Here is a 13472-nt window from a genome sequence, read left to right on the forward strand (position 1 = left end):
AGTAACTGAGGCATAGAGAGATGTTAAGTAACTTGTCCAAGGTTACACAGCAGACAAGTGGCAGAGACAGGATTAGAACTGAGTTCCTTCTGGCTCCCAAGCCTGTGCTTTATCCACTAGGCAACACTAATTCTCTAAAGGTTCTAAAGGATCGATCAATCAATCAATCAAGAGTATTTATTGAGCTTACTCTGTGCAGAGCACTGTACTAAGCGCTTGGGAGAGTACAATAAAGCAGAATTAGCAGGCAAATTTCCTGCCCATACCTAAGGGGGGAACAGACATTAATATGAATAAATAAGTAGTTTTTAATATATAATACTAATTTAAAGATGCATACGTAAGTGCTGTGGGGTGAGGCAAATATCAGATATCCAAAGGTCATGGATCCAAGTGTGTAGACTACCCAGAAGGGAGAGCAAGCTGGGGAAAAGAGGGTTTAATCAGGGAAGGCCTCTTGGAGGAGATGTGACCCTAGTAATGCTTTGAAGGTGGAGAGAGCAGTGGTCTGGCATATATGGAGGTGGAGGGAGTTCCAGGCTAGGGGGAGGACATGGGAAAGGGATCAGCAGCAAGATAGACGAGATCGGGTCACAGTGTTAGATGAGCGGGAGTGCGCAGGTTGGGCTGTAGTACAGTGCTCTGCACATAGTAAGCGCTCAATAAATACGATTGATGTTGATGATAGTAGGAGATTGGTTAATTGAGGTAGGATGAGGCGAGATGATTGAGTGCTTTAAAGCCAAAGGATATCTGAGCTGGGTGACAGGAGAGCGTGTAGGGCGCTACTGTTTCTGCAGTTCATTACCCAACAGTCAAAAATAATGGGTCAGGGGCCATGGAGCAGCTAGTTGTCTAATTTGAGAACTGCCATGTGACACTCGATGAGCAATCAATCAGTGCTATTTATTGAGCACTCACTGTGTCCAGAACACTGGACAGAGCACCTGGGAGAGTAGGTAAGTAGGGAGAGTAGTCAAGAATAGTAATTGATATAGCTCTAAACTTGCTATAAATCAGCAAGGAAAAACTGTTCTTGTATACAGTGGATTCTATTGGATTCTGTTCTTAAATGCGCCAATCAGAGATCTTGGCACCAATGCAGCCTGCTTTTCGGCATTTGGCATTTCCTAAAGCTAAACTTTCTAAGAATAATAATAATAGTGATAATTATGGTATTTGTTAAGCGCTTATTATGTACCAAACACTGTTCTAAGTGCTGGGGTAGATAGAAGATAGGTTGTCCCACATAGGGCTCACAGTCTTAATCCTCATTTTACAGATGAGGTAACTGAGGCACAGAGAAATTAAGTGGCTTGCCCAAGGTCACACAGCAGACAAGTGGTGGAGCCGGGATTAGACTTTACGTCCTCTGACTCCCAAACCTGAGTTCTTTCCACTAAGACACACTGCCTGAACACTGGCATATTTACATCTGTTATTGGAATTTGAAAATGCTGCTATACGAAGGCATAGTTTTTATCAGGATGTTCAAGTGTTTGTAAGTGCCTTGTGGGACAGGGAACATATCTTGTGGTTCTATTGTACTTCACAAGTGCTTGGTACAGTGCAGTGCACTCAGCAATCACTCTGTAAATACTATTATCATCACTACTATTACTAAGAGAAGCAGCGTGGCTCAGTGGAAAGAGCCCGGGCTTGGGAGTCAGAGTCATGGGTTCTAATCTCGGCTATGCCACTTAGCTGTGTGACTTTGGGCAAGTCACTTCACTTCTCTATGCCTCAGTTACCTCATCTGTAAAATGGGGATTAAGACTGTGAGCCCTATGTAGGGCAACCTGATCACCCTGTATCCCCCAGCGCTTAGAACAGTGCTTTGCAGATAGTAAATGCTTAACAAATACCATCATCATTATTAATATTATTACTATTACTACTACCACTAATTCTACCGTTCTTTATGGAGTTTGTTAAGCGCTTACTATATGGCAGGCACTGTATTAAGCGCTGAGGTAGACACAAAGTAATCAGTTTGGACACAGTCCCTGTCCCACATGGGGCTCACAGTCTTTAGCCCCATTTTACTGATAAGTACCCGAGGCCCAGAGAAGTTAAGTGACTTGCCCAAGGTCATACAGCAGGCAAGTGATAGATCTGGGATTGGAATCCAGATCCTTTTCCCTCCCAGGCCCGTGCTCTGTCCACGAGGCTATGACGCTTCTCATAATGAGGTACTAGAGAGAAAGGTAGGAATATGAAAAGTAAAATTATTATTTTAATTATTATTTTGGTATTTGTAAGCCTTTATTATGTGTCCAGCACTGTACTAAGTGAGGGGGTAGATACGAGCTCATCAGGTCAGACACAGTCTCAGTCCCATATGGGGCTCACATTCTAAGTAAGAGGGAGAACAAGCATTGAATCCTCATATTACTGATGAGGAAACTGAGGCAAAGAGAAGTTGAAGGATTTTCCCAAGGTCACACAGCAGGTAAATGACAGAGCTGGGATTAGAACCCAGGTCCTCTGACTCCTGGGCCTGTGCGCTTTCCACTAGACAACACTGCTCCCCAAAGTTGAAGATGCCAAGTATTACATCCCTAAACATTAGGATCATATTCATGAGGGGAACCATATGATGGTTCCATATGATGAAACCTCCTGTTCATTCATTCAATCGTATTTATTGAATGCTTACTGTATGCAGGGCACTGTACTAAGCACTGTACTAAGCACTTTTGCCACTATCAGGGCTAAAGAGGTAAGTGGCCTTGAGCCATTATTGGCATGTGCAATGTTTGTGCTGCATCTCCTGCGTGACTGGGTAAAAAGTGTAAATGGAGAAGCAGCATGGTCTAGTGGAGAAAGCACAGGCCTGGGAATCAGAGGAACTAGATTCTAATCCCGGCTCCACCGCTTGTCAGCTGTGTGACTTTGGGCAAGTCATTTAACTTCTCTGTGCCTTCAGTTACCTCATCTGTAAAATGGGGATTAAGACTGTGAGCCCCACGTGGGACAACCTGATCATCTTGTATCCTCCCCGGTGCTTAGAACAGCGCTTTGCACATAGTAAGTGCTTAACAAATGCCATTATTATTATTATTATTATTATTATCATTATTATTATTATATGACCTTAGGCAAGTCACCTAACTTCTCTGGGGTCCAGATGCCTCATCTGTAAAATGGGGATTAGGACTGTGAGCTCCACGTGTCACAGGGACTGCGTCCAACTTGATTAGCTTATATCTACTCCAGAGCTTAGAAAAGTGCTTGACACATAGTAAGTGCTTAACAAATGCTATTATTATTATTATACTAATTAACAGTTTGACCAAGACTAGCTCCCTATATATAGCCCATAGAACAAGGGGAAAGGATTGTATTCTGAAGCAGCTGAGCTATGTCTTCCTAGAGTAGTAACCTGATTATCTTGGTAAACTTCTTAGGAAAACCAAAAGTTCACCATAATTGCCAGAGGCCATGAATACTAATTGTCAGATGTTTTTAATCAGGTCTTAAAAAGCATGGAGAGCTCTTGATATGGTTCCCTTTACTTCTTTGTCCACCATGCAGCAATTCTCTTATTCAGTAAGCAAGACATTGCATTACTAGAAACAGGATGGCCTAGGGGAAAGAGCCCAGAAACAGGAGTCAAAGGATCTGGGTTTTAATTCCTGCTCTGCCAAAGTGTTCCCTGTGTGACCTTGGGCAAGTCACTTAACTTCTCTGTGCCTCAGTTGCCTCATCTGTAAAATGGGGACTATATCGTCCTCCCTCCAATTTAGACTGTAAGCCCCATTTGGGACAGGGACTGTGTCCAACCTGATTAGCTTGTATCTACCCCAGTACTTAGTATAGTGCCTGGTTCATAGTCAGCGCTTAACAAATACCATTAAAAAAAAGCCTCTGAGAATATTTGGCAGGTTTGAGACAAGTGATTGTCTTCTAGACTGTGAGTCCGTTGTTGGGTAGGGACCGTCTCTATATGTTGCCAACTTGTACTTCCCAAGTGCTTAGTACAGTGCTCTGCACACAGTAAGCGCTCAATAAATATGATTGAATGAAGTGATTGATTGAGATGCCCTGCCTGGGAACCTTTCTATATTCATAAGAGGTAAGATCCCAGAGCTTAGAAGGGTGCTTGGCCCATAGTAAGCACTTAACAAATACCATCATTATTATCTCTACAGAAAATGAGTATCAGGAATATATTTCCATGTGCTGTTTTTTGGTGGGAAGTCTTGGAACACTATATTTCATGTATTTGTTCAGTGGTTATTATGTGCCAGGCACTGTACTAAGCACTGGTGTAGATAACAAGCTAATCGGGCTGGACACAGTCCCTGTACCTCACAGGACTCAGAGTCTTAATCTCCATTTTATGGTTGAGGTAACTGAGGCATAAGTAAGTGAAGTGACTTGCCCAAGATAACACAGCAGACAAATGGTAGACTCGGGATTAGAACCAGGTTCTTCTGACTCCCAGCTCTGGGCTCTATCAACTAGGCATGTTGCTTCCAGTGTCAACTTGTGCAAAAGTGCGCTTGTCCTTCATGGTTGACTCCTGTTTTCATTGTGGTATAATAATGATGGTATTTGTTAAGTGCTTACTACATGCCAAGCCCTATTCTAAGCACTGGTGTAGATACAAGGTAATCAGGTTGTCCCACATGGGGCTCCCAGCCTTAATCCTCATTTTACAGATGAGGTAACGGAGGCACAGAGAAGTTAAGTAACTTGCCCAAAGTCACACAGCTGACAAGTAGTGGAGCTGGAATTAGAACCCACCACTTCTGACTCCCAAGCCTGTGCGCTTTCCACCAAGCCATGCTGTTTCCCTGTATAATAATGATGGCATTTGTTAAGTGCTTACTATGTAAAAATCACTGTTCTAAGCATTGGGGAGGATACAAGGTGATCAGGTTGTCCCACGTCTTAATCCCCATTTTACAGATGAGGTAACTTAGACTCAGAAAAGTTAAATTCATTCATTCTTTCAATCGTATTTATTGAGCGCTTACTGTGTGCAGAGCACTGTACTAAGCTCTTGGGAAGTACAAGTTGGCAACATATAGAGACGGTCCCTACCCAACAGTGGGCTCACAGTCTAGAAGGGGGAGACAGAGAACAAAACAAAACATATTTAACAAAATAAAATAAATAGAATAAACATGTACAAATAAAATAAATGCAGACGTGGCGGAGCTGGGATTAGAACCCATGACCTCTGGCTCTCAAGCCTGTGCTCTTTCCACTGAGCCACGCTGCTTCCACACTGCTGTATAAGATCTCATGCAACACCTTTATTTGGTCAGAACAATGCTCCATACTGTAAAATATGCTTGTCTTGCTGGAAGCATTGTGCTTAAAGATAATGTGTGATCATTTCTCTCTTTGACATAATCCTAATGCTTTAGGGACCTGATATCGATCATTTTCATTACTTTCTCTCTAGCAACCTATTGCAGACTTCTTGAACTTGACTTTATTCAAGCTCCACTTGAGTTTATTAATATGCTCACCCTCCACAGCTTCCTGGGCAAACAAATTCCCTATCGTTGCCACCTGCTGTGAAAAGAGGGCTTCCTATTCTTTTTCTTGATTTGGAACCTACCATCCTTAAGCTTTGATTCTCATCTTGGATCTACTTTAGGCAAGCAATGTAACCAAGAACCTGTCTTCTGTACCTCTGAGTCTTTCTGTTTTCTCCAGAGGGTAATAATAGTAGTGAATTTCCCAATTGGGGTGGGGGTGTGTGTGCATGGAGGCATAAAATGAATAATTGGGAAGGAATTGGGAAGTATAAAAAGTTATATATGTGTTCAATCATAACCAATTGCAAAGTAGTCTCCAAGCATTATTGAGACTCATTATTCATGACACCGCCCATTTGTTTATAGGCTTGTAAGTGCTGTGATCTGATCCATAAATCATCATACTTATGCCGTTTACTAGATTAGCAGTCCTGACTCATGCTCTGTGGGTTTAACTGAAAACGCCATATGTGCAGGCTTATTAGCTTTGGCAGTAGGCTGTCAATCACCGCACATGGATGCCACTTGTCTGCAGTGTGACCTTGAACAAGTCACTTAACTTCTCTGTGCCTCAGTTACCTCATCTGTATAATGAGGATTAAGACTGTTAACTTCACTTGGGATTTGAACTGGCTGCAAACTAATTAGCTTGTAGCTACCCAAGTGCTTAGTGCAGTACCTGACACATAGTAAGCACTTTACAAATATCATTTTTTTTAAAAAAGGATGGCCTTTTCAGCTGGGAGGGTGCTTTCCCTTTCCTCTCTTAACCTTGGGTTTGCAACTCTATTCTCTCCATGCTCCATTGGCCAGATATTGAATTATCTGGGAAGCCATGTTGTCTAATGGTTAGAGCATGGTCCTGGGAGTCACAGGACCTGGGTTCTAATCCCACTCCACCACTTGTCTGCTGTGTGACCTTGGCCAAGTAACTTAATTTCCCTGGGCCTCAGTTAACTCATCAGTAAAATGGGGATTAAGACTGTGAGCCCCATGTGAGACACAGACTATCTCCTACTTGATTAGTTTACATCTAACTTGGTGCTTAGTACAGCACCTGGTCCATTGTAGGTGCTTAACAAATTCCATAGGAAAAAAATGATCTGCAATCAATCAGTTAGTCAATCCATGATTTTTATTGAGTGTTGACTATGTGCAAAGCACTGTACTAATCACTTGGGTGAATGCAGTACAGCCGAATTAGCAGACACGTTCCCTGCCCATAATGAGCTGGTAGTCTAGAGGGGGAGACAAACATTAATATGACTAAATGAGTAGCTAATACTATATAATACATAGCTTAAAGATATGTATGTAAGTGCTTTGGGGTAATAATAAAAATAATAATGGTATTTGCTAAGCACTTACTATGTGCCAAGCACTGTTCTAAGTGCTGGGGTGGATACAGGGCAATCAGGTTGTCCCACATGGGGCTCAACTTTTAATCCCCACTTTACAGATGAGGTAACTGAGGCACAGAGAAGTGAAGTGATTTGCCCAAGGTCACACAGCAGACAGGTGGCAGAGCCAGGATTAGAACCCATGTCCTCTGACTCCTAAATCCATGCTCTTTCCACTAAGCCATTCTGAGCTCATTGTGGGCAGGGAATGTGTCTGTTTATTGTTATAATTTACTCACCCAAGTGCGTAGTACAGTGCTTTGCACACAGTAAGTGCTCAAAAAATGCGATTGAATGAATGAATAAATGAATGAATGAATGGGGTTGGAAGTGGGGCAAATACCAAATGTCTAAAGGTCCAAGATCCAAGAGCATAGGCAACACAGAGGGAGAGCAAACCAGGGAAAAGAGGGCTTAATCCGAGAAGGCCTCTTAATGGAGGTGTGACCTTAGTAATGCTTTGAAAGTAGAGAGAGTTGTGGTCTTGCATATATGGAGGGGGAGGGAGTCCCAGGCTAAGGAAAGGACCTGGTAAAAGCATCCACGGTGAGATAGAAGAGATTGGGGCACAGCTGGCACTAGAGGAGCAGAGTGTGTGAGCTGGGCTGCATTTGGAGATATTAATAATATTTATTATGGTATTTGTTAGCACTTATTATGTGCCAAGCACTGTTCTACACTCTGGATAGGTGAGGTAGGATGGGGTGAGCTGATCGGCACCACTGCTTCCCTTCATTAGCACGGGTAACCAAGAGAGGAGGGTATATTTAAAGGTACAGTGGGGTCATTTTTGCAGTCCTAAAACCATGTATTTACAAGCCAAGGCCATTCATCTAAACGTTGTCAGTTACAGTGGTCGGTTGTGAGATTTTCCTTCTGCTGCCGGACAATGCCCTTTCTGCAGTCATCTATCATGACTGCTCTGCTCACAGCATTTTTTCTTTTGTGTGTGTATGGTATTTGTTAAGACCTTGCTATGGGCCAGACCCTGTTCTAAGCTCTGGGATAGATATAAAATAATTGGGTTGGACACAATCCTGTCCCACATAGGGCTTACAGTTTTATAATCTCAGTTTTACAGACAAGGTAACTGAGCCACAGAGAATTTAAGCTACTTGTCCAGGTTCGCACAGCAGATAAGTGGTGCAGGCAGGTTTAGAACCCAGGTCCTCTGACTTTCAGGACTTTGTCCTTTCCATTAGGCCTCGCTGCTTCTCTTGTCTTCCTTCCCTGTCAATGTGTGGCATTTGAACAGCTCAAGCTAGGAAAACAGAAATACTCGATATTCACCCCACCTTCAGCTCCACAGCTCTAATGTACGTATTTATTATTTATTTTAATAGCTGTCTCCTCCTCTAGACTGTCAGCTCCTTGTGGAAAGACAACATGTATAACTTTTCTGCTGTACTGTACTTTCCCAAGTGAGTGCTCCATAAACACAGTAGCCTGGCTTAGTGGATAGAGCCAGGCCTGGGAGTCAGAAGGACCTGGGTTCTAATCTCAGCTTGACCACAGATCTGGTGTGTGACCTTGGGCAAGTAATTTTACTTCTTAGGGCCTCAGTTATTTCATTTGTAAAATGAGGATAAAGATTGTGAGCCCACTGTGGGGAAGGGACTGTGTCCAACCTGATTACTTTGTACCTATGGCAGTGCTTAGAATTTAGAACGTAGTATTTGGCACATGGTATGCTCTTAACAACTACCATTATTATTATTATTACTACTATTGATTGATTTTGTATTAAAAGGGCTGGGCCTGGGCTCCTGTTTCAAACAGAAGATTTAAAGAATCTAACTCTTGGATTAGGGAGGCTTCCTTCAATAGCAGAAGCTATTCCCTCCTTCCCCTTGGCTTCAAAGGTCCCTATCCTCTTACCAAAAAAGTCACCATTCTAAATAAAGACTGAATGGGTCTCTGAAGCCCTCCCAACTTCATCTTCCTTTTTTATAATTATCGACTGTGTATTAGGAAAACTTGTGGGTAGAACCCATGGGGATTTCATTTTCATTTCATACCCATGTTAATTTCCTCCAAGTAGAACTTCAGTGGGTGTCATCTTCTGTTAAATAAATGAAGTTCTCTGTCTCCCCCTTCTAGACTGTGAGCCCAATGTTGGGTAGGGACTGTCTCTATACATTGCCAGCTTGTACTTCTCAAGCGCTTAGTACAGTGCTCTGCACACAGTAAGCACTCAATAAATACGATTGATTGATTGATTGATTGATTGAAGTTCTTCCTCTCTGGAAATCTTTTACATGCCTTCCCCTTCTCCTCCATTTCTTCCATGATAACAGAGAACAATTCATTGTTCTGGTTTTGCCTCCAGGCTCTACCTTTTCCCTGGTTCTTCTTGACCACTTGTCTCAAAATCTTTCACTGCAATACATTAACCTAATGTTAACCTTTTACAGATTCATTCATTCATTCAATCGTATTTATTGAGCCCTCACTGTGTGCAGAGCACTGTACTAAGCGCTTGGGAAGTACAAGTCAGCAACATATAGAGACGGCCCCTACCCAACAATGGGCTCACAGTCTAGAAGCGGGAGACAGACAACAAAACAAAACATGTAGACAGGTGTCGAAATCATCAGAACAAATGGAATTAATACAGATGAGGTAACTGAAGCATAGAAAAGTTGTCTCACCCAAGTCACAGGAAACTCTCAGGAAAGGTTTTTCATCACAGCTTTATGGACTGACAATTAGTCTGAAATTAAGCAAGGGAAAGTAGCAGTTTAGATTTGGAAAAGTCTACCTACGACAAAGAGTTTCATCAGGAGCCCAGAACTTAAGGTGACCAAATTCTGCTACCTAGACAGTACCCACTCCAACAATCCATGAGTTGTCAAAAAAGTAGAAAAACAGTCCCAGGAATGCCAGCATGACATGGTGGCATCACTGGGACAACAAGCTTCATGCCAAATTAAAGGTCTATGAAGTTCTTGTGCTATCCAACCTTTTGTATGTCTGTAGATGTAGTTTTGAACAGTTGCATCAATGTCACCGATAATAGTGGCCCGGAACACGGTTGATTCATCAGTACTGAGGCCATGGTAACTGCAATCCAGTTCCACTGGGCAGGAAACCTGCAGAGAAAAGATGATAGCAGGAGCACCGAAGCACTGATGTACAGTGAACTAAAATAGGGCACATGCAAGCAAGTAGACTAATGTGAAGCTAAAAGGATGGGTTGTAGTGGTAATAATAATCAAAATGGTATTTGTTAAGCACTTATTATATGCCAAACCCAGTGGTAGATATAATGGTATCAGCTCAGGCCTAGTTCAAAGTCTAAAGGGGAGGAAAGACAGGTATTTCCATCCCCATTTCACAAATGATGATGTTGAGGCATGGAGAAGTAAATGACTTGCCCCAGGTGACTTAGAAGCCAAATGGAGTAGTGGGGATTAGAACCCAGGTCCTCTGACTTCCAGGGCCATGCACTATCCATTAGGCCACACTCCTCAGTAAGTTAGTGGGGACTTTTCCTCACTCTGGAATTAGATCATAGGTCTGCTGACTGCCAGTCCTGTGCTGTTTCCCCTAGGACATGCTGCTTCTCAAGATGACCTTGACTGGATGATTATACTTAGCTGATTAGTAAAATTCAGCTCCACTATGTCCAATCAATCTATCAATCAACCTCGCTTTGTCCGTGCCAATGACATTCTCTATTTCAACACTTCCAATATATTGTGAAATGGATGGAACTGCGGACAGTTTTATATGAGCCCAACTTCATGGCAGTTAGAAAAATCTGCCTTATTATTACCCTGGAAAACATGGGTTTCAGGGAACTGCCTGTCTAATGGGTGGCAATAATGGTCACTGTGGCAACAAGGAGATGAAGGAGGGGCTGCTCAATATCCTCCTTCTTCCTCTCCCCCTTCTTCTTAATTATTCAATCAGTAATTCATTCATTCATTCAATCATATTTATTGAGCACTTACTGTGTGCAGAGCACTGTACTAAGTGCTTGGGAAGTACAAGTTGGCAACATATAGAGATGGTTCCTACCCAACAATGCGCTCACAGTCTAGAAGGGGGAAACAGACTGAGTGCCTATTATGTGTGCAGAGCCCTGAACTAGTTGTTTTGAAGAATATACCAAAACCAAAAGATACCATCTTGGCCTAAGAGCTTGCAATTTAATGGGGAAGACAAACAAGCATAAAATATTTTCAATTAAGTTCTGCTGCTACTGCGGCTGCCACCACTAAGTTGGGTCTTCAGTAAATAAGCTGGGATTTATTGAGCATCTACTGAGTACCAAGCACTGTATAAAGTGCCTGGGAGAATACTAAATAATAATAATAATAATGGTGGTATTTATTAAGTGCTTACTATGTACGAAGCACTGTTCTGAGTGCTGGGGGGATACAAGGTGATCAGGTTGTTCCCACATGGGGTTCACAGTTTTAATCCCCATTTTACAGATGAGGTAACTGAAGCAAAGAGAAGTTAAGTGGCTTGCCCAAGGTCACACAGCTGACAAATGGCAGAGTCAGGATTCAAACCCATGACCTCTGACTCCCAAGCCTGTGTTCTTTCCATTGAGCCACGCTGCTTCTCTAAAGAAGACATTCACTTTGTGTTCCCAAAGGGTTTACAATATTCATTCATTCAATCATATTTATTGAGCACTTACTGTGTGCAGAGCAATGTACTAAGTGTTTGTTAAGAACTTCCCATCCTTTCTGGGCCTGTGTTAGAGGTTTCCAGTATGGCTGGATTCTTGTATTTCTAGCTATGCCAGGAAACTCTCAGGAAAGATTTGGGTGGGAATTGAGGGGCTTCCTGGACCCTCATAATAACACTGTAATTGTGATATTTATTAAGCCCTAAATATGTGCAAAGCACTATACGTCATCCCCCTGGCCTGAAATGCCCTCCCTCCCCACATCCGCCAAGCTAGCTCTCTTCCTCCCTTCAAGGCCCTACTGAGAGCTCACCTCCTCCAGGAGGCCTTCCCAGACTGAGCCCCCTCCTTCCTCTTCCCTTCGTCCCCCTCTCCATCCCCCGTCTTACCTCCTTCCCTTCCCCACAGCACCTGTATATATGTATATATGTTTATACATATTTATTACTCTATTTATTTTACTTGTACATATCTATTCTATTTATTTTATTTTGTTAATATGTTTGGTTTTGTTCTCTGTCTCCCCCTTCTAGACTGTGAGCCCACTGTTGGGTCGGGACTGTCTCTATATGTTGCCAACTTGTACTTCCCAAGCACTTAGTACAGTGCTCTGCACACAGTAAGCTCTCAATAAATATGATTGATTGATTGATTGATATACGAAGATACAAAATAATCTGGTTGGACACATCTCTGTCCCATATGGGCTCACTAACTAAGTTGGAGGGAAAACAGGTATTGAATACCCATTTTGCAAATGAGAAAACTGAAGTTTATAGACGTCAAATTACTTGCCCAACTTTACCCAGAAGATAAACAACGGAGTTGAGGTTAGAACCCAGAACCTTTTTCCTCTGGGCCATACTGCTCCTTAGTATCAGGGGTTAACAATGTTACTGCATTGAGGAGCAGCATGGCTTAGTGACAAGAGCACGGGCTTGGGAGTCAGAGGCTGTGGGTTCTAATCCTGGCTCTGCCACTTGTCAGCTGTATGACTTTGGGCAAGTCACTTCCCTTCTCTGTGCCTCATTTACCTCACCTTAAAAATGGGGATGAAGATTGTGAGCCCCACGTGGGACAACCTGATCACCTTGTATCTACTCCCAGCGCTTAGAGCAGTGCTTGGCACATAGTAAGCACTTAACAAATACCATCATCATCATCATTACTGCAGCTCAAGCAATGACAGGGGCACTGGATGCTGTGACCTGGGGGCATGGTAGATGGCAGAGGAAGTAATGATGGCCCTTTATGAGATCTGTCACCAATAGCAGTCTCATCTCACTTGTTTCCTTTCTCTCTGTTCCCTTCTCTCTGCCCCCCTCATCCTTCTTTTTCCTTCTCTCCCTTTCCCTGAATTCTGTTCTCTCACTGAACTCCTCTCTTGTGTACCTACCTCTTTCTATCCCACTTTCTTTGTCCAGCCCTTTCTCATTCAATCTTATTTTCTCTCTGCCACCATTCTCTCTGTCTTCTCTGTGCAACTCTCCATCCTCCCCCTGAGCTCTCTCTCTCTTTCTCTACATCTTTCCTCTCCCTTCATTCTCTCTGTCCTCTTTCTACTCCACTCCTCCCCTCTCTCTCGTTGTCCCCCTCTTTCTATGTTTAACTCCTCATGTGCCACCCCATCTCTTTTTCTGACTCTTTGTGTTCACATTTATTCCATCCCTTCCCCTTTTTTTCTGATGTCCTCTCCACCCCCCTCTCTCACATGTTTTCTCTTCCCATACCCTCCCTTTCTTTCCCCAATTTCTTTCCTGTGCATTGTCCTCTTTCTTCTTGCTACCCCTTTGGACTCATCACCAAAAGATCCTGGCCTATCTGGTCTTCCACCCCATTCTACTTTGAGACCTACAAAGTATGGACATCCTGTACCTGAAACAGGGCAGGGAGTTGGGAATTGCCAGTTATTTTGAGTGTTGGCTGCAT

Source organism: Tachyglossus aculeatus, chromosome 7 (genome assembly GCF_015852505.1).
Source record: "Tachyglossus aculeatus isolate mTacAcu1 chromosome 7, mTacAcu1.pri, whole genome shotgun sequence".
Classification (NCBI taxonomy): domain Eukaryota; kingdom Metazoa; phylum Chordata; class Mammalia; order Monotremata; family Tachyglossidae; genus Tachyglossus; species Tachyglossus aculeatus.